The sequence below is a fragment of the Pinus tabuliformis genome, chromosome 9 (assembly GCF_031772625.1).
Source record: "Pinus tabuliformis cultivar Carrire ecotype Pingquan chromosome 9, CPIR1, whole genome shotgun sequence".
NCBI classification, from domain to species: Eukaryota; Viridiplantae; Streptophyta; class Pinopsida; order Pinales; family Pinaceae; genus Pinus; species Pinus tabuliformis.
This window is the reverse complement of record NC_142307.1, coordinates 1521841741-1521865331: the sequence shown is the minus strand read 5'-3', so window position 1 is coordinate 1521865331 and position 23591 is coordinate 1521841741. Positions and strand designations below refer to the sequence as shown.

Below are 23591 nucleotides of genomic sequence, written 5' to 3'. Positions count from 1 at the left end.
TCTCCCATTTTCCAGTACATCGCCTACTGTTGATGTTGAACTCTGCGGGACACTTGCAGCTATCAACACCATGTTCCTAAGAGAGTCCTACCTTTCCATCGACCATATCACCCCCCTCGGGCTTACTCCTTGTGCAAAGATAATGAAAAGTTCCATATTGATAACCAGCTTGTGTTTTTGAGAAGTGTAGGTCACCCAGTGGATACCCCTTGGTGATTTACAAGTGTTTCGAATTTCAAATTCATTGGCTCCCACCTGTTCTGGCATCCTCGTGTAAAACCTATGGCAGCTCGTTCCATATCTGGCTTGTACTCCTCTTAATTGCCTGCTGCCTACTCCCTTTTACCATAATGCAGACATCTTGTCATGAATAGTGACAACAATGGTCACCTCTCCTCTTAGTAATGCATCATCGCACTCCTTTCCACACAACCACGATCTTGGTGATGGGCCAAATCTACGTGTATCCTAGCAATCGCGTCTCTCTCCCCCAGATTGCTTTACCATCCCACGCTCTATTTCAATTGGCTGGAGTAGTGAGACTGTCCCTCAAACGGTTAGTCAGGCAGTCAACCTGCCCATGTAGAGCTTCAGGTGACTGCCTTTCGCTCGTCCTGAGAAGGGGTCTCCATTGAGTTTGGCAAGCTGAACCGCGCCCCCATTGGTAACTTATTTGACAACATAGGGTCCCAACCAATGCATTCGGAGTTTACCAGGGAATTTCTCAAACTTCCTGTCGTATAGCAATACCAGATCATTCTCCTTGAAGGTGCGCATCTTGATATGGTGATCATGCCAGGCTTTCTCTCGCTGTTTCTTCACTTGCTGATGCAATCTAGCCAAAAACTGTTCCTCCCCTAGTTCCTCTAGCTGCGCGAGTTGTTCCTCCAAAGCCCTACGATCTACCATACCTATTATTGATGCTATCCGTAGACTAGGCACAATATATTCCATAGGCATAATGGCCTCCTCGCCATAGACTAACCGAAACAACATCTGGCCCATCAACTTCTTGCACGTGGTTCGGTATGCCCATAGCACAACAGGGATGCACAAGTCCGAGTCATTTCGCTAAGCATTACATACCTTGGTCAATGCAGTCTCCAAGATTTTGTTGAATGCTTCAATGGTCCCATTCACTTACGGGTGGTATGGCATACTCTATTGGTGATATATCTGGAATTCCTCAGTGAGTGCGCTGATCATTTCATTCAAAAAATGCATTCCTTGATCACTCATGAGAATTTTGGGACATCTAAACCTTGTCAGTACATTCTCGAAAAAAAAAATTCGCAACTGTCACAACAGTGCAATCCTTAACCGGCTGTGCCTCTACCCATCGAGTCAAATATTCTATCACGGTGATGATATAACGCATGCCCATCTTCCCTCATAGTGTGATAGGTCCTACGAATTCAATTGCCCACTTATCGAATGGTTGTAGCGTCATCTATGGCTAGAGCGGCATTTCATCTCTCTGTGATGGTTTCCCAGTCCGTTGACAGACGTCGCAGGCTCGACAATATACTTTCGAGTCCTGATGTAGGGTTGGCCACCATAGTCCTGTGCAAAGAATCTTCTAGGCTATGGCGTGACCCACATAATGTCCACTAGCAAACCCCCCCCATGTGCTTTGGCCAAGATCTATCCTCACTCGAACTCCAGAACATACCTACATAATATTTCGTGATTGCCCATTTTCTAGAGGTGCCCTGCAATCATGGTAAAGTCTGTTGCACGTATCACCAATTCCTTCTTTTGCTGAGTAGAATATCCCTGCAGTTCAATTCCTGTAGTTAAGAAACGGATTATATCCTCAAAGTGGCCATCCACTACATGCACTGCATATAGTTGTGCATCCGAGAGTCCGTCCTCTAAATTTGTGGGTTCTTCGCCGGTCTCAATTCGGGACAGGTGATCTGGGCCTGCGTTTAGACATCCTGGCTTTACGACAACCTTGAAGTCATATTCCTGGAATAACAGCAACCACCTACAAATGCACCCCCCCAACACAGGCTTATTCACTAGGTATTTTAGCATAGAGTGATCGGTATACATCTTAAAGTGGCCGCCGAGTAGATAGTGGCAGTATTTTTGAAGTGTGTATACCATCGCTAATCCCTCTCACTTGGTAGTGGAGTAATTCTTCTCAGCTTTTGACAACTGGTGACTTGCAAATGCAATCGGATGATCAATTCCCTCCACTCCTGGTTGAGTAAGTACCGCCCCCAACGCGATACATGACGCGTCGACATGCACATGAAATTCAATGTCCCATTTTAGAAAGACCAATATAGGGGCGGATGCCATCTTTTCCTTAAGCGTCTCCAGAATTTTGTTGCATTCCTCATTCCAGCAATAAGTATGATCCTTCTTCAGCAACTGTTCCATTGGAGCCATGATCTGGGCGTAGCTTTTGATGAACTTCCGATAGTACCCCGTGTGTCCCAGTGTGGCGCGTAGTTGTTTGACACTTCGCGGTGCTTGCAGATTGAGTATGACAACGATCTTTGCCGGATCCACCATCAAGCCTTACTTACAGACCACATGGCCCAGCAGGTTACCGAATGGGACGAGGAAAGTATATTTCTTTAGTTTTAGGGCAATATGTTGTCGGCGGCAAGTACCCAGCCTTAACCGTAAGCTTGCTACGTGTTTCTTAACCAATCCGAACATGGTCCAGTCATCAAGATAGACCTCTAAAAACTTGTGTATAAATTCCTTGAATGCCGCTACCACTATTCATGAAAGTATCGTTGGCATATTCTTTAGTCCAAATGGCATCATCGTGTACTAAAAACAACCCCATTCGGTGGTGAACGTTGTTTTACTCCTATCCTCTGGCACGATCTTGATCTAGTGGTATCCTTAGAAACCATCTGTAAAGGAGTAGGCTTCCTGCCCACCCACATTTTGCAATACCTCATGTTGGCTGGAGAAATCGATCTTGTGAACAAGGCTGATCTCCCTAGTATCAAAAGATATCTAGCAACAAGCAGGACAAGCAAATCTACCCTTCTCTAAACATATTGCGATTCATTAACATAAACTATAGAGGTGTTTAAACCCTACCTTAAGTCTAACACTAGTTTTTAGCAGCCATCCTTCAACTGTCTGAAAGAGTTTCATTTTGACAACCTGCAATCACAAACAAGCACACATCAAATAACACCTGCATAGCTAATATCATAAATCAAGTTCACTATGCTGATCAAGGAATCCACAAAATAAACCATAAAACATAGCTTATTGAGAAAAATAAACTTATTTGTATTAACTTTGAAATAGAAGAACTTTACAACCTTTGGTGCCTTGATGGTGTACAAGCTCTTCCCAAGGTCTGAAAAAGGAATCTCCTTTACTTTGACAAGCCTCACACTCTTCCAAATAAGATCAAAGAGGTATGTAATCTCTCCTCACAAAAGCTCAATTAGGAAGACTAAGTTCTAGCAGCATTTCACCTCAAAAATATTCAACTTTCAACCTCCCAAGTAACCAGCCCAATGCTTCATTTTATAGTGCAAAGGAAGGAGGTTACAGGTCCACCTATGAAGGGATAGAGTCCTCCTTCAAAGGGATAAGGTCCTCACATCAAGGGGTTAGCTCCTTAAGGTATGGGATGCATGAACCTTAAAGGAGTGAACTTGCCACCTCAAGATTCGTTCGAGAAGCTTCTAGAAATGACTCAAAGTGAGTTTTTAAGAATATACTTGCACCTTTTTGACTTTTACAGGGATCCGCACCCATAACACAGAGACGGAGTGGTCAGGTGCATAGGGGACATGACCTTTAGGTACGGGACCACAGGTAATGCTAAGAGAAAGTGCAGAACCAGAGTTTTAGAGACTTTTGAGGGCTTTCTCTTATTTTCAAGGCTTGGTACGAAGAACTGAGGCTTAAGACTTGCAAAGGAGAAAAGTATGAGTGGTAATGGACTCACACAGATTGCAAAATGTCAAGGTGACAATTTTTGTGCAATAGATTGCCCCCTAAAGTGCGAAGTCTATAATAGATGAAGATAGAATTTGTCATCTAAGAAGAGTAAAGTACTTTATCATTTCAAGGATCATCCTGTGGACACCCCAGTTGGAACCTGTAAAAGCATTCAATGCAAAATATATATATGTGAACATATCATCGTTGAGGTAGGCATTCCCATACTCAGATCAAAATTGACTAGAAAACTAACTAAACTGCTCTGATATAGGAATGATTTTGTAATACATCATGAGTATAGACATATGTACACACAATATGGGTGCAGCCATCTGTTTATGAATAGTCCACTGTATAATGAATAACAAAATTCCTCACAGCCTGGATGGTTGAAACTAGATCCAGGGTCTTGATTTTTGCTTCCCGAACTAGTACGATTCTATCCATGCGAATGAATGTGTCGAAGTCAAACATGGTAGAAACCACTTGATTACCAAACAATGATGTGAACTGTTAACAAGTGTGAGAGAAACCACCAGTAATATCAATGGCTCTCAAAGTGCTCATTACAATCCATGAAATGCGAATAAATGAGTTGATGTCGAACATTTCATAGAATCCTTTGATCGAAGGTCAATGATGCAACCTGTCATCGAAGGCGAGAAACCTGCCATTAGGGCATGCAGATTCCGAGGTACTGACAATTTCTAGATCATCTTTCTAGATAATGAGCTGAAGTCGATAGAAAGCGATCTGTCATAGGCAAGCCCACAACACGAAATCATAGATCAAGTTTTGAAGAAATATATTTGGCAAGGACTAACTCAGGGATGGTCAAAATGGATGACAGATATTTTGCAGATGAATGGTTTATTTGAACTGACCTCTTGAACACATAACAACACTGCAGATGGTTTGGTGACAATTGACCCAAGGCTAATACCTGAAAACCAGTTGAAGACTTTCAATATGGTTTGATTAACTGTTAGGCAAAGGATTTCCCAACCCAGGTGAACAAAAAGTGTCGTGTTCAAGAGTGGTTAATTGCTTTTCTAAAACACAAAGTATAACAAACAAGTTCATTTTTCTCCCCTTTTCCCCACCATTTCTAGCAAGTACCTCTTTATTTTTGACAAGCTTAAGGAGGATAACATTTTCTTAGTTATAAGCTCATCCTTCGGATGAGTCCAACTTAGTTTAAAATTAGAACCCTAAGAAGGAGTGGTTCGTTCCTGTTCAAAATTGAACAGGTTCTTTACTGTTAAATTTTAATGAGTCCAGTATAGGAAAAACTCGGTGTTTTTCAATTTTAGGGAGTCAGAAGAAAAACTTAAGAAAACTCCATGGGTGTCATTTTTCGTACATTTGTGTCACCCAAGCTTGAAAAAGTATAAAATAATACTTGAGAGAACCGCTTGACCATTATGATCAAGGAGTACTTTTCATAATTAGTGGCTCCGATCTGAAAATGTACAAAAGCGATCGAAGACACGTCGTTTTATAACGAATATTGAACTTGAAACGACAAAAGTCCGGCGATGTTTTCATGTTTATACAGTCGGAAAAGAACTGTAAGTGGACCGCCTTTTTAATTCTGTTTAACGAGTTAAAAAGGAAAAAGCTCGGCAATCTTTTCATATTTTACGAGTTAGAAAAGAGCTTAAAGAGGACTCGTCCTAGAGGAACGAGTGGTATAAAGGGTAGCGACTGGTTCCGACAATGGAGGAACTGCTCAAAACATGTAATGGTTAAGAGTCTCGCTAACAAAACCACTCATAGTTGTGGTCCTTAGGAAAGAAAAAACAACCAAGTGAAAGCATATGATCAGCCAAAGGGATGGTGGCGATGGAATGAAAACAACTAAGGCTCATCTAACAGAATTTAGCGGATAAAAACGACAATTACAAGATGTAAATCGGGTATGGATTCATTTTTACACAAGCTTGAACCATAGAGAACTCTGCTTGGATTTGGTTTCATGTTTACGCAAGCTTGAAACGAAAAACTATGCTTGTTATAAGTTCGCATGCCCCCAGCATAATGACGCAAATCGAGGTACATGCCCCCCAAGCTTCATTTCATTCAATCAGGTGGATGGAACGAAGGTTCATTTTCGAGATCTTGGAAAGACTCGACTTGGAAAGGGAGTTGTTTCATTTTTTAATGAGGTTGACACAAGAAAAGAACTATCCTCAAAACCCTTGTTTCATTTCTTAACGAGCTTGACACAAGACAAGGAACTATGCTCATGATCCCTTGTTTCATTTTTTAACGAGCTTGACACAAGACAAGGAACTATGTTTGAGACAGGAGCAAACTATCCTCGCTGACTCCTTGTTTCATTTTTTAACTAGCTTGACACAAGACAAGGAACTATGCTCCAGACACCCAATTTCATTTTTTAACGAGGTTGACACAAGAAAAAACTATCCTCGAGACATCCGGTTTCATTTTGTAATGAGGTTGACACGAGAATAAACTATGCTCGAAACATCCAGTTTCATTTTTTAACAAGGTTGAGACAGGAAGAAACTATCCTCACAACATCCAATTTCATTTTTTAATGAACAATCCGATTTATTATCTTCCGTACTGGCCGCCAATGCCTAATAAGTTGCCCAGTGATATGTTTCAGTTCCATTATTACCAGGCGATAATTGATATTCAGTCGGCCGAGAAATTGCTCCTGAAAAAGTACCAAAAAGTGACTGGTGCCCCAAAGGAATAGTAGGACCGCCATATAAAAATGTTTCCGATGATTGGGAAAACATAGATGACTGTCTCGACATGATTGATCAAGAATAATAATCTCTAGGTGTAGGATGAAAATAATCACACGCAAACAAAGAAAATTTCAATAAAAGCACCTAAAGTCTCTAAAGAACCAAGCAACTGAATCACACCCCTAAAAAATCTAAGAGTTCAAACCACACACAAACAGTAACTTCCCGTACTAAAACACTAGTTGGTGATGAAATCCAACGTCGTAGAATTTGATACAGAAAGGGCAGTTGGAACAGTTACCTCGACAACCTGCTTAACGAAACAAACTGGCACAAGTTTCTTCACATAACCATCTCGAGTGAAGAGAACCCCCTAGAGAGTCCAAGTGAATCTAGTCAACTTCTGCTCCAAGTACAGTGAGACCCATCCTTCACTGTCACCTTAGGAAATAATCTTAAGTTTATGGACACTAAGGTTACCAACAACAACAAATACAATTGGGGGAACAGTCTACGATCCGATCTACGTGCAAGGGCAGAGTAACAAAGCAAAATACCCTTGAAGGCTCCTCGACATGATCAATCTCAGGTTTACCAACAAGTGACCCCAGGCTCCTCGACAATGGTTAATCCGAGGTTTACCGTTTATAATATGTGCAAATCTTCTATCTTTCCCAATGAGACAGACTTGACTGTCTCAAAGGTTCGGACATGATCTCGAGATTGACTCCTTTAAGAGAAGCTTATTAGTTTATATCAATTACAATTGGATTTATTTCCTACCGCAAGATATAGCTACTTGTTTTTTTTAACTATCTTGGAGAGTTAATTACTCCCTACTCCAAGATACTAGCCTAAGCTATATTGGTGATAAGAGCCCTAGAAATAAAAAATATTGCTAGATCAATTTTAATTAAGCGTTACTTTTATGGGTTGTTCTTTAAGTCAATAGATATGGAAATGAAACTTTGATGGTGTGAAGACTCGATTCCAAAAACACTAAAAAGATGCACCAAAAATGATAAACAATTTGTTTTTTCTTTCAATGAAATTCTAGCTAAAAGAAAGATTTTGAGAATGCAATTCTTTGAAAAACAAATATTTCTTTCAACATGTAAATGGAAAAAAATCATTTTTTCTTTTTCAATAAGAACTCAAAATGAGACAACTAATTAAAGCTCACAAAAAATCCCTTTTCTTTTTTCAAAACTTGAAACTACAAAAAACAATTTTCTTCAAAAGAGATCTACAAGTTCTAGAAAACAATGAAAACTACAAAAACTAATCTTGAGATCTAAAAACTTCTAAAAACCTGATTGTTTAAAAGCTTCAATTCTTTTTGAGGGTGTTTTACTTAGTTATTCAATAAACTAAGGATTAATTCGTTCAGAATAACAAATCAATCAAAAAACATCCAAATATGTTTTCTTTTATAAAAATTAAATTCAAAACTTATAACCAAGTTCGTTCAAAGATTTGCAAAGAGAAAATGAAATCTATTTCTCACCAAGGACAGATTTCACAAACCATTCAAACTCATCAAGAAGACAAAAAGACACTATGGTAATCTAAGGTTTCTTAGGCTTCAAATCTTTGAGTCACTACATAGACCAAGTGAAAACCAATCCAGGCATGCAAAACTTCTAGAAAATCATCTAAAACAAAAATACCATTGGAACTTACTTGCAAGAGATTTTTGACAGAACACATGTAGATCTGGGTAGACACTAAAAGCTATAAATAAAATTTAAAATTAATTGGAAGAAAACATTTTAGGTTCTTAAAAAATTTAACAGGGTCCGCAGGCTTCCAGAAGAAGCAAGAGCGGTACCGCTCTGTGTACTAAAGAAAAATTGCGGAGATGCCCGCACTTTCTGTAAAAAGAAAGTGCGCTCCTATGAAAACTTTGACAAAACAAAAAAAAAATCCAGATCCTAAAAACTACCCAATCCCACACACATCAAGAAAAAACCAGAAACAAGAACAAGTTTCTCAAGTCAAAGAAAAAGGAAAACCAAAAACCAAATTCAAGTCCCCACTGGAGTCGCCAATTTGTTGGCCAGATAAATCAATCTTGCGGACAAGGCCGATCTTCTTAGTATCAAAAGATATCTAGCAACAAGTAGGAAAAGCAAATCTACCTTTTTATAAACATATTGCAATTCATTAACAAAAACTATAGAGGTGTTTATACCCTACCTTAAGTCCAATGCTAGTTTGTAGCAGCCATGCTTCAACTATCTAAAAGAGTTTCCTTTTGAGAACTTGAAATCACAAACAAGCACACATCAAATAACACCTGCATAGCTAATATCATAAATCATGTTCATTATGGTGATCAAGGAATCCATAAAATAAACCATAAAACACAACTTATTGAGAAAAATAAACTTATTTGTATTAACTTTGAAATAGAAGAACTTTACAACCTTTGGTTTCTTGATGTTGTACAAGCTCTTCCCAAGGTCTAAAACAGGAATCTCCTTTACTTTGACAAGCTTCACACTCTTCCAAATGAGATCAAAGAGGTATGTAATCTCTCCTCACAAAAGCTCAATTAGGAAGACTAAGTTCCAGTAGCATTTCACCTCTAAAATAATCAGCTTTCAACCTCCCAAGTAACCAGCCCAATGCTTCATTTTATAGTGCAAAGGAAGGAGGTTATAGGTCCACCTATGAAGGGATAGAGTCCTACTTCAAAGGGATAAGCTCCTCACATCAAGGGGTTAGCTCCTTAAGGTATGGAATGCATGAACCTTAAAGGAGTGAACTTGCCACCTCAAGATTCCTTCGAGAAGCTTCTCGAAATGACTCAAAGTGAGTTTTTAAGAATATACTTGCGCCTTTTTGACTTTTACAAGGGTCCACACCCATAACACAGAGACAGAGCGATCAGGTGTGCAGGGGACATGACCTTTAGGTGCCGGACCGCAGGTAATGCTAAGAGAAAGTGCGAAACCAGAGTTTTAGACACTTTTGAGGGCTTTCTCTTATTTTCAAGGCTTGATATGAAGAACTGAGGCTTAAGACTTGCAAAGGAGGAAAGTATGAGTAGTAATGGACTTACACAGATTGCAAAATGTCAAGGTGACAATTTTTGTGCAACAGATTGCCCCCTAAAGTGCGAAGTCTGTAATAGATGAAGATAGAAGTTGTCATCTAAGAAGAGTGAAGTACTTTGTCATTTCAAGGATCATCCTGTGGACACCCCGGTTGGAACCTATAAAAACAATCATTGCAAAATATATATATGTGAACATATCATCGCTGAGGTAGGCATTCCCATACTCAGATCTAAACTGACTAGAAAACTAACTAAACTGCTCTGATACAAGAATGATTTTGTAATACATCATGAGTATAGACATATGTAGACACAGTATGGGCGCAACCATTTGTTTATGAATATTCCACTGTATAATGAATAACAAAATTCCTCGCAGCCTGGATGGTGGAAACTAGATCCAGGGTCTTGATTTCTGCTTCCCGAACTAGTACGATTCTATCCATGCGAATGAATGTGTCGAAGTGAAACATGGTAGAAACCACTTGATTACCCTTCAACGATGTGAATTGTTAACAAGTGTGAGAGAAACTACCAGTAATGTCAATGGCTCTCAAAGTGCTCAGTACAATCCATGAAATGTGAATAAATGAGTTGATGTCGAACATGTCATAGAATCCTTTGATCGAAGGTCAATGATGCAACCTATCGTCGAAGGCGAGAAACCTGCCATTAGGGCATGAAGATTCCAAGGTATTGACGATTTCAAGATCATCTTTCTAGATAATGAGCTAAAGTCGATAGAAAGTGATCTGTTGTAGGCAAAGCCACAACATGAAATCATAGATCAATTTTTGAAGAAATATATTTGGCAAGGACTAACTCAGGGATGGTCAAAATGGATGACAGATATTTTGCAAATGAATGGTTTATTTGAACTGACCTCTTGAACACATAACAACACTGCAGATCTTTTGGTGACAATTGACCTAAAGCTAATACCCAGAAACCGATTGAAGACTTTCAATATGGTTTGATTAACTGTTAGGCAAAGGATTTCCCAACCCAGGTGAACAAAAAGTGTCATGTTCAAGAGTGGTTAATTTCTTTTCTAAAACACAAAGTATAAAAAATAGGTTCATTTTTCTCTCTTTTGACAAGCTTGGGGAGGATAACATTTGCTTGGTTATAAGCTCATCCTTCGGATGAGTCCAACTTAGTTTAAAATTTGAACCCTAAGAAGTAGTGGTTCGTTCCTGTTTAAAATTGAACAGGTCCTTTATTGTTAAATTTTAACGGGTCCAACATAGGAAAAACTTGGTGTTTATCAATTTTATGGACTCAAAAAAAAAACTTAAGAAAACTCCATGGGTGTCCTTTTTCGTACATTTGTGTCCCCCAAGCCCGAAAAAGTATAAAATAATACTTGAGAGAACCACGTGACCATTACAATCAAGGAGTACTTTTCATAATTAGTGGCTCCGATCTGAAAAATAAAAGAGCGATCAAAGACACATCATTTGATAACCAATATCGAACTTGAAATGACAAAAGTCTGGCGATCTTTTCATGTTTATACAGTCAGAAAAGAGCTGTAAGTGGATCACCTTTTTAATTATGTTTAACGATTTAAAAAGGAAAAAACTCGACAATATTTTCATATTTTACGAGTCAGAAAAGAGCTTAAAGAGGACTTGCCCTAGAGGAACGAGTGGTATAAAGGGTAGTGACTGGTTCCGACAATGGAGGAACTGCTCAAAACATGTAATGGTTAAGAGGCTCGCTAACAAAACCACTCATAGCCGCAGTCCTCAGGAAAGGAAAAACAACCAAGTGAAAGCATATGATCATCCAAAGAGATGGTGGCGATGGAATGAAAACAACCAAGGCTCATCTAACATAATTTAGCAGATAAAAATGGCAATCACGAGATGTAAATCAGGTATGGGTTCATTTTTACACAAGCTTGAACCATAGAGAACTCTGCTTGGATTCGATTTCATGTTTACGCAAGCTTGAAATGAAAAACTATGCTTGTTATAAGTTTGCATGCCCCCAGCATAATGACGCAAATCGAGGTACATGCCCCCCAAGCTTCATTGCATTCAACCAGGTGGATGGAATGAAGGTTCATTTTCAATATCTTGGAAAGACTCGACTTGGAAAGGGAGTTGTTTCAGTTTTTAATGAGGTTGACCTAGGAAAATAACTATCCTCAAAACCCTTGTTTCATTTTTTAACGAGCTTGACATAAGACAAGGAACTATGCTCATGACCCCTTGTTCCATTTTTTAATGAGCTTGACACAAGACAAGGAACTATGCTCGAGACATCCAGTTTCATTTTTTAACGAGGTTGAGACAGGAACAAACTATCCTCGCTGACTCCTTGTTTCATTTTTTAATGAGCTTCACACAAGATAAGGAACTACGCTCCAGACACCCGGTTTCATTTTTTAACGAGGTTGACACAGGAAAAAACTGTCCCCGAAACATTCAGTTTCATTTTTTAACGAGGCTAACACGGGAACAAACTATCCTTGAAACATCTAGTTTCATTTTTTAATGAGGTTGAGATAGGAAGAAACTATCCTCGCAACATCCAGTTTCATTTTTTAACGAACGATCAAATTTATTATCTTCTGTACTGGCCGCCAATGCCTAATAAGTTGCCCAGTGATATGTTTTGGTTCCCTTATTACCAGGTGATGACTGATATTCAGTCAATTGAGGAGTTTCTCCTGAAAATGTACCAGAATGTGACTGGTACCCCAAAGGAACATTAGGACTGCCATATAAAAATGTTTCCGGTGATTGGGAAAACATAGATGACTGTCTCGACATGATTGATCAAGAATAATAATCTTTGGGTGTAGGATGAAAATAATCACACACAAACAAAGAAAATTTCAATAAAAGCACCTAAAGTCTCTAAAGAAACAAACAACTAAATCACATGCCTAAAAACTCTAAGAGTTCAAACCACACACAAGCAATAACTTCTCGTACTAAAACACTAGTTGGTGATGAAATCCAACGTCGTAGAATTTAATACAGAAAGGGCGGTTGGAACAGTTACCCCAACAATGCGCTTAATGAAACAGACTGGCACAAGTTTCTTCACATAACCATCTCAAATGAATAGAACCCCCTAGAGAGTCCAAGTGATTCTAGTCGACGTCTGCAGGTATAGTGAGACTCGTCCTTCACTGTCACCTTAGGAAATAATCTTAAGTTTATGGACACTAAGGTTACCAACAATAACAAATACAAGTGGGGGAACAATCTACGATCTGATCTACGCGCAAGGGCAGAGTAACAAAGATCAATCCCCTTGAAAGCTCCTCAACATGATCAATCCGAGGTTTACCAACAAGTGATCCCAAGCTCCTTGACAATGGTTAATCTGAGGTTTACCGTTTATAATACGCACAAATCTTCTATCTTTCCCAATAAGACAAACTTGATTATGTCAAAGGTTCGGACATGATCTTGTGATTGACTCCTTTAATAGAAGCTTCCCAGATTATATCAATTACAATTGGATTTATTTCCTACCACAAGATATAGCTACTTGTTTGTTTTAGCTATCTTGGAGAGTTAATTACTCCCTACTCCAAGATACTAGCCTAAGCTATATTGGTGATAAGAACCCTAGAAATAAAAAAGATTGCTAGATCAACTTTAATTAAGCGTTTCTTTTATGGGTTGTTCTTTAAGTCAATAGGTATGGAAATGAAACTTTGATGGTGTGAAGACTCGACTCCAAAAACACTAAAAAGATGCACCTAAAATGATAAAAAATTTGTTTTTTCTTTCAATGAAATTCTAGCTAAAAGAAAGAGTTTGAGAATGCAATTCTTTGAAAAACAAATCTTTCTTTCAACATGTAAATGAAAAAAAAATCATTTTGTCTTTTTCAATAAGAACTCAAAATGAGACAACTAATTAAAGCTCACAAAAAATCCCTTTTCTTTTTTAAAAACTTGAAACTACAAAAAACAATTTTCTTCAAAAGAGATCTACAAGTTCTAGAAAACACTCAAAACTACAAAAACTAATCTTGAGATTTAAAAACTTCTAAAAACCTAATTGTTTAAAAGCTTCAATTCTTTTGAGGACTTTTTACTTAGTTATTTAGTAAATGAAGGATTAATTCGTTTAGAATAACAAATCAATCAAAAGACATCCAAATATGTTTTCTTTTACAAAAACGAAATTCAAAACTTATAACCAAGTTTGTTCAAATATTTGCAAAGAGAAAACAAAATATGTTTCTCACCAAGGATAGATTTCACAAACCAGTCAGACTCATTAAGAAAAAAAAAGACACCAGGGTAATCTAAGGTTTATTAGGCTTCTAATCTTTGAGTCACTACATAGACCAAGTGAAAACCAATCCAGGCATGCAAAACTTCTAGAAAATCATCTAAAACAAAAATACTAATGGAACTTACTTGCAAGAGATTTTTGACAGAACACATGTAGATCTAGGTAGACACTAAAAGTCGTAAATAAAACCTAAACTTAACTGGAAGAAAACATTTTAGGTTCTTCAAAAATTTAACAGGGTCTACAGGCTTCCAGAAGACACAGGAGCGGTACCGCTCTGTGTACTAAAGGAGAATTGCGGAGATGCCCGCACTGTATGTAAAAAGAAAGTGCGGTCCTCTAAAAACTTTGAAAAAACAAAAAAAAATCCAGATCCTAAAAACTACCCAATCCCACACACATCAAACAAAAACCAGAAACAAGAACAAGTTTCTCAAGTTAAAGAAAAATGAAAATCAAAAACCCAATTCAAGTCCCTAGTGGAGTCGCTAATTTGTTGGTCGGATAAATCGATCTTGCGGACAAGGCTGATCTCCCTAGTATCAAAAGATATCTAGCAACAAGCAGGACAAGCAAATCTACCTTTCTCTAAACCATAAAATAAACCATAAAACACAGCTTATTGAGAAAAATAAACTTATTTGTATTAACTTTGAAATAGAAGAACTTTACAACCTTTGGTGCCTTGATGTTGTACAAGCTCTTCCCAAGGTCCGAAACAGGAATCTCCTTTACCTTGACGAGCCTCACACTCTTCCAAATGAGATCAAAGAGGTATGTAATCTCTCCTCACAAAAGCTCAATTAGGAAGACTAAGTTCCAACAACATTTCACCTCTAAAATATTCAGCTTTCAACCTCCCAAGTAACTAGCCCAATGCTTCATTTTATAGTGCAAAGGAAGGAGGTTACAGGTCCACCTATGAAGGGATAGAGTCCTCCTTCAAAGGGATAAGGTCCTCACATCAAGGGGTTAGCTCCTTAAGGTATGGGATGCATGAACTTTAAAGGAGCAAACCTGCCACCTCAAGATTCCTTCGAGAAGCTTATAGAAATGACTCAAAGTGAGTTTTTAAGAATATACTTGCACCTTTTTGACTTTTACAGGGGTCTGTACCCATAACACAGAGACAGAGTGGTCAGTTACGTAGGGGACATGACATTTAGGTGTGGGACTGCAAGTAATGCTAAGAGAAAGTGCAGAACCAGAGTTTTAGAGACTTTTGAGGGCTTTCTCTTATTTTCAAGGCTTGATATGAAGAACTGAGGCTTAAGACTTGCAAAGGAGGAAAGTATGAGTGGTAACGGACTCACACAGATTGCAGAATGTCAAGGTGACAATTTTTGTGCAATAGATTGCCCCCTAAAGTGCGAAATCTGTAATAAATGAAGATAGAATTTTTCATCTAAGAAGAGTGAAGTACTTTATCATTTCAAGGATCATCTTGTGGACACCCTAAAAACATTCAATGCAAAATATATATATGTGAACATATCATCGCTGAGGTAGGCATTCCCATACTCAGATCAAAACTGACTAGAAAACTAAGTAAACTGCTATGATACAGGAATGATTTTGTAATACATCATGAGTATAGGCATATGTAGACACAGTATGGGTGTAGCCATCTGTTTATGAATAGTCCACTATATAATGAATAACAAAATTCCTCATAGCCTGGATGGTGGAAACTAGATCTAGGGTCTTGATTTTTGCTTCCCGAACTAGTACGATTCTGTCCATGCGAATGAATGTGTCGAAGTTGAACATGGTAGAAACCACTTGATTACCAGTCAATGATGTGAACTGTTAACAAGTGTGAGAGAAAACACCAGTAATTTCAATGGCTCTCAAAGTACTCATTACAATCCTTGAAATGCAAATAAATGAGTTGATGTCAAAACATTTCATAGAATCCTTTGATCAAAGGTCAAGGATGCAACCTGTCGTCGAAGGCGAGAAAGCTACCATTAAGGCATGTAGATTCCAAGGTACTAACGATTTCTAGATCATCTTTCTAGATACTGAGCTGAATTCGATAGAAAGTGATCTGTCGTAGGCAAGTCCACAACAAAAAATCATAGATCAAGTTTTGAAGAAGTATATTTGGCAAGGACTAACTCAGGGATGGTCAAACTGGATGACAGATATTTTGCATATGAATGGTTTATTTGAACTAACCTCTTGAACACATAACGACACTGAAGATGGTTTGGTGACAATTGACCCAAAGCTAATACCCAGAAACTGGTTGAAGACTTCCAATATGGTTTGATTAACTGTTAGGCAAAGGATTTCCCAACCCAGGTGAAAAAAAAGTGTCATGTTCAAGAATGGTTAACTTCTTTTCTAAAACACAAAGTATAACAAACAGGTTAATTTTTCTCTCTTTTCCCCCACCATTTCTGGCAAGTACCTCTTTATTTTTGACAAGCTTGAGGAGGATAACATTTGCTTGGTTATAAGCTCATCCTTCAGATGAGTCCAACTTAGTTTAAAATTCGAACCCTAAGAAGGAGTGGTTCATTCTTGTTTAAAATTGAATAGGTCCTTTACTGTTAAATTTTAACGAGTCCAGTATAGGAAAAAATCGGTGTTTTTCAATTTTAGGGAGTCAGAAGAAAAACTTAAGAAAACTCCATGGGTGTGATTTTACGTACATTTGTGTCCTCCAAGCCCAAAAAAGTATGAAATAATACTTGAGAGAACCGCTTGACCATTACGATCAAGGAGTACTTTTCATAATTAGTCGCCCCTCTGATTTTGGAATATTGACGTTTCGCGGATCGTCCTCATCATCTTCTACCTGGACATTATAACATTCGAGAGCCTGGCTCAGCTGTTGTGACCACTCGGGCTACACAGTTTCTTCTAGTTCTAGTGGTGTTTTGAAAATGCGGCCTTCAACAGCTGTAACGCGTTGTCCATGGGATCCATCTATTGATCTTCAAAGAGGAAGGTTGACAAAAGCCTTTCGCACAAGATATCCCACTTGCTTGTGCCATGTCGGATTTCTGCATTAGTATACCAGTTTCTAGAGATGATGTCTAGGGTATGATAAAATAAGTGCACCCACTTTGGTTGAGGTTCCTCGCCGTAGGCTTTGATCCATCTAGTAAGGTGCATGCACGGGCCATCACGTCCATCGAATTTGTCCGTTATTTGTAGTGTTGGATTCCCAAATCTTATTTGCATCGTGTGCCTGCAGCTGCGCCAATCTTCGAAAGTCCCTTCATGTGTGCCCCACCATCACACAGGTGTCACGTGCAATGCCCATATCAACGCATCAAACCGTTGGTGCTCTGGTACCGCGATTGAAAATTTGGCCATGAATTCATCTATGATTATCAGCCCATCATATGTTGGCGATTCGCGATCCTGGGCCCTCACATAGTACAAAGATTTAGTCACCATATTGCAGTGGAGCGTGGTCACTCCGTTCAACCTGTTATGCCATCGATCATCTTCTTCATCTGAATCAGTGATGCAGGACTCTACATAGCCTCGTGATATTCTTCTATCCTCCATTGTCTTAACCGATTCTTGCCTTTGTGCAGAAATTTTGTAGATACAATATAATTTGTCATCACTTTCTTTGTTGCACACGGGTTCAATGCAGCATGGTCCTTCAGCCGGATCTAGCAGAATGACTATGCGGAGTGACTTTGTTTCAAATATCATTGTCTGCTTCTTTAAGTTAATAACCCCATTCATGTCGGTGGCCTAGTCTATTCCTAACAACGTAGGATAGGGAATACTTTCATCCATGATTCCAATAACTTCAAAGTCCGTCCAAGTACTTGCACCATTAATATCTACCATAATTCTTTGTAGCCTTCCCATGGGTAGTATATTCTGCTGGTTTGCCATCCGCAATTGGATAGGGGACCATAGTGTAGGCTTACCCATGTGCTCCCAAGTCTTTTTAGGTAGTACATTGGCATATGAGTCCAGGTCCAGAATGACCTAATCCGTCTCATAATCACTGATTTGTGTTGTTAATTACTTTCCTGCCCAGTCCGTGATGCATGTCTCCCTAATTTTTGAACTACGCAAGGTTCACTCCATCCTGTGCATCTATTTATCAGTTCCTGTAAGCCTTTAGCTGCCCTGTTGTCACGAAGAAATTTATACATGTCTCTAAAAAGGTAGCTATCATCGAGGGATCCCTATCCGGCTCAGGTTGATCCTTAATACCTGGGGTAGAGACCTCCGTGAAGCTCTCCCTAGCTTCCAGATATGTCTCCTTTCTAACCCTGCGTCTTCCTTACTGAAGTTCTGTCTATCTGCTCCTGTGGCCTTTCCACTTCTTAGTACCATGTTGATTTTGGGGTTTTCATCGCGGGGTTCGGACCTCATCATCTGCACGTTCTAGGTCATTGCTGGTTGCGCTACCCTTTTTTCCTGAATCTGTGCTATCAGCGTAGGGAAATCTATCAGCTCATGGTCGAATTGCTCATAGTAAGTGCATGAAATTCTAGTTGGGTTGGTACAATCCCGCGCGTAATGTCTTTGACCTCCGCAATTGTAATAAATTAACTGCCTACGACCCCTTCCTGGCCCCATTTTGCCCCATTGTCATCCACGTCCGTGGAACCCACCACACGCGATCACCATAGCTGGATCCTGACCTCACACCTTAGTCTGCATTCTGTAAGTAGGTGACTGGTCCATTAATAATTGATAGCTACGACAATCTCTTTCCTCGTGGCCCACCGATCTGCAGAAGTTGCAAAACAACTGCTGGGGGGTCTGGTTGAATTTTGGTAGTAGATGACAGTTATCTGTGTTATGCTTTCCTCCCACCTGACAGATTGCACACCAGAGTGGGGTTGTCATGCTTGGCCCTGCCTGTGCCTCTAGTTGTAATGGTGTTGGTCCCCCCGTTGCCACATAATTCGCCAAGACTGGGTAGTGATCTTTATCGTGTCCTTGGCCCCTGCACTTTATACACCATACTTCCTCCCGGGCTTCTGGGCGTGGTGCCTGTTCCTGTTTTAACTTCTTCATTTCCAAACACAAGTTTTGGATCTGTGCTTGGATTTTCTAAACTCCCAACCCTGGGTCTTGTAGTGGAGTTTCGTGCAACCTCATCACTGTCTCCAATGCTTCAACCTGGTTTGAGATCTTCTGTTGTGATAAAGCCATCCTCAGATGTGGTGTTAATGATGCCATAAACCAAGCGTAGTGTTGCGCATCTGTTAGTGTCATGTTTGCTTCGTGGATAGTAATTTTCAGTCTTTGGTCCAAATCCCATGGGGTTTCACCAAGCATCATTGTGATCTCCTTAAACCCTATGATTGACTGTGTTTCTGACTTCGACTGACTAAACTCTTTTTTTAGTTTGGTCTGGATTTCTGTTGTCCCCACAGTTGGGTGATCGCATGAGTACTTTATTTACCATTTCAATGCTCAGTCCTGCAACGCGCTAACTAATGTAACCTTTCTGATGTTATCATCCGCAATTCTCTATGCATTCCATACTGATGTTAACACAAACCAAAATTGTTCTTGGTCTTCGCTTCCTTCTCCTTTGAATACCAGTAGCTGGATTGCACTCATCATTGTTACCCTTGCCAATGTACTCTGAATTACTACTGCTTATGGTCCCTTCGATCCTTCAATTCTTTCTCTATAGAGTCCCCGTGTTTCACATCAGACACCCCTTAGGCAGATCCCAGTCTCGGCAACAGAACCATTTATTGGCTTATACGGGCCTGACCCAGGTTCGGAAGAATTATTTAGCTAAACAAATCCCGCAGCTACCGGCCATTTCAGCAATAGCCCACAGAGCGTGGAATTAGGTCTCACTCGAGGTAGAAGGGGAGGGTGCTGGAACAAGGTTTCCACACCCTTGGGATGTCTAGATGTGTTCTGGAGGTTTCACGCGCTGCCTGGCAGCCTCGCGCTCCTCTGCTTTTGCGTAGATCCGGTCCCGATCTACTTCTTAATATTACTTATTTAATGATGTATTGTAAATCAGATCTACTTAGAAGGGTTTTTAAGCAAAATTTATCAAATTTAACCAGTTCGCGCACTTACCATAAACACATATTCACATGCATTCATAACATAAGGATATGCGTATAGATCAAATAGTTATATTAGCCATACAAAGGCCACATCCGTGATAATTCATATTTAACACAGAATTTCAGAAGCAACTTATCTTTATTTAATTTCTTCACCAATACATCCAGGTCCGCCCTAAGCACTCAACTGCAAGGGTTCGCGCACACAACTGCGAACTCTTCCAGGCCTCTGCACACATAGCTATAGAGCCTCTATCTACTACCCAATCCCTCAACTCAGACTTACAGACACTTTCAAACTTTTCCCCTCAAAAACCCATTACATTTCAGATTCAAGATCATACCCAAAAACTGCCTTCTACCCATAGAGCCTCGCTCTATTTATACCTTTCTATGGTCCATGGACTGACTTACTTCCTATTATTCTATATTGTATCTTAAGGCAGACAACCCTTTGACTCGACCTTTTACATTTCGCGCTTTGCATATTTCGGAGATTTACAAAATTTTTATCCTAACTTCTAGGCTATCAGACCCAAAACTGTTACGTGGGAACTCCACTACCCAACACATTGCGACTCTAACTTTTATTTCATACCCATGATCTTCAAAGTCACACTTAGACTTTGTGACTCACCATCCCTTGACTTCAATGAGTTTACAACAGGTATTTGAACTTTTCACATCAAAGCCCTTTCTAATGAAACAAATATGAATACAATACACCCTTTTTTTTTAGCATGGTCAAAGTTCATACAACCCATGGTTTACAAAAAAACACATGGTGTACTAAATCCACATGCCAATGTAAAAACAAACACCTATAAATAATCAATGACTCATTACCCAACATTTTAATGACTCATGGTTTATAAAACGACATATTATATACTGAAACCATGTGCCAAATTAACCACTACCATGCCCATTAATCACCTCCAGCGTGGCCCATAACCCATAGGTCTTAGGACTGAAACGTGGCTCTGATATGAAATGTTAGGAAACCAACTCACAAAAAAATAGTAAAGAAAGGTCAATGCCTTAGAATTCAACCTCTTCGAGGGGGAAACCTCCTTTACATTATACAAATGAACAATTGTTGGATGATACAAATGACCAAACCTCCTTTCTATATATATGAGTTTAAGGGGTCACGATATAATCAAAGCCGACATAACAATAATAATATAAGGGCACAACAATAACAATAAGGGCTACAATGACAATAGTAATGGGGGAATCACTAGTATTATAGGGACCTAACAACGTTCATAATGATTGAAGCAATTTCTTCATAGCTCAGGCTATTACCATCATAAAACATTTATAGACTTCAATTAACTTATAAGTAATAGACTATTTGTCAACCGTGGCATTAAACTTATGAAAATTTTCAATTACCATCTTCGAACAAAATAGAGAATAATAAGAATTGATTTTACCCTTACCAATATGTGGAAAATTAGCAATTTTCTCATTTTTTCTCTTGACTGGAAGTATCACGTGGAAAATAGATTGCAACTATTGTTGCTTCTCCATGCTGGACAATTTGATTCGAGCTCCTGAGTGTTGATCGCAACACATCAATATGTTTGCATTGGTAGCGCTAGAATTTATAATCCCTTTGCATCCAATATCTCTTCTCTTTCATGTGAAGGTGGCATTCGTACGTGGTAGTTTCCCCAATTCTTTAATGCTACAAGGGCTCAACTCTTTAATGTTGTGAAGGCCCGAGGTTCAATCAAATACCATATTCTATTACTCTATCCGATATGATCCTATCAACTTCTCCATCTCCCCTAACTACTGAATTGGATTGAATCAAAGTGGATCCGTATAGTAACAATGATTAAGAAAGAAGTGCTGGTACGGTGCAATTACCTAGGAACCAAGGCGGAGTTGAAGGGGTGCATGAATGATGTGAACAAAATGTACAAATGTCTCGTGGAGCGCTATGGCTTCGAGGAGGAGAACATAAGAGTACTCATAGACACCGATGACAGCTACCCTCAACCCATGGGAGCCAACATCAGGAGGGCCTGGAAAACACTGGTCGAGGGGGCTCGGCTAAGAGACATACTCTTCTTTAACTACAATGGCCATGGCACTCTCCTGCTTGCTGAAACAGGAGACCAAGATGATACCGACTATGATGAATGCATTGTGCCCTGTGACATGAATATTATCACAGATACCAAATGTAACGTTGAATGCGAGAGTTGACTGTATAAATATTTTTTATACAATATAGACCTTCAAGCTCACTTATAAAAACTTTAAATTATTAAATTTCATTTCCAAAATCCATCTGGTTGCAAATAGATCACATTGTCTCAGAAGGAGTGACTAAATACAAATTTGGTGCTTGACTTTGTTGGTCCACGTGCAGGGTGCCTCTTTTAATTTCAAGGCAGCCCACTTATGTTGACATAGGTGCTTTCCAACTCTACAAATCGTTTCTTTTAGCACACAATTGCATTCACAACATCCTTTAATTTGATGGCATTTATAGTGTCCTCCAAAACATGTTCTACTTCAACACATATTTTGCTTACACAACCTCAATGTTGCTTCACTCATTATAGGCTCAAAGGAGAGGCCAAAGCATGGCTCAATACGAATTTTAATGCAGATCTCCAATTAAATTGCTATGAAATTTTGCAGGTCCCACTCACACACAGGTTTCACAGTCACTCCAACACTGCAAAACCACACAAAATTCACTTATGCTCCACACCTACACTTTTCATGCTCATTTATTTGACAAGCATGTTCAACATCCAATTTACTCTTGGTCACAAAACTTCACACTGCTCGCTCATCCTTGGCTCTGATACCAAATAAAGGAATTAATAAAAATAAAAGATAAAATTTAAGAGAGATTGAGACATGGCAGAAAAGGCTTCTCAAGCCTTGATGTATTGTATTAACAAATAATGATAATGATACATTTAAATACATCAAGATTATGTCTTAAGATATTGCGTCTCTCTTGGACACAAAATCACTTTGGTTGAGTAAATATCTCAACCACACACTAATTTAAGGGCCTAACTAGTTGAATAGAATCTCTCAACCAACTAGACCTAAACAAACACACAAGTTTGAGGAACATTCTCATTCTAGAGTAGACAAGTAGGAATTATTCCAAGTTTAATAATTTATTATTTTGGGCTTATTGATTGTTTTATGAGAGTGTGAGGCTATAACAAATTCTCATGATTTCTGAATATAATCAAAGGAAATCATTTGCAAAAGTCTTAGAAATTGAATGAATAATTGCTACAATGTGATTGGATGTCCAACAAAGATATTTGGGACTTCTTGAAGATAGACTAACTATTTTTCATAATATGATGCAATCATTTTAATTCTATTTAGTAATAAAATCTCCATGATGATGTGGTACTTTGAAGTGTTTCAAAAGAGAGTTGGTACTTATTTCTTCAACGATACTAAGAAGGAATTCAATATTGTCTACTTCATGGTGGGTTCCACAAGGTGTTTCTTAATATTATCTCTAGTGGGTTTACTAGTGAAGAAAGTAAACGAAAATTATTTAGCA

General features: G+C 38.9%; 1 pseudogene; it reads left to right on the top strand.

Annotated features, from left to right (window-relative positions):
* Nucleotides 1-21871: 21871 nt before the first annotated feature.
* LOC149154398 (metacaspase-4 pseudogene) lies at nucleotides 21872-22249 on the top strand (annotated as a pseudogene).
* The last annotated feature ends 1342 nt before the right edge of the window (nucleotides 22250-23591 follow it).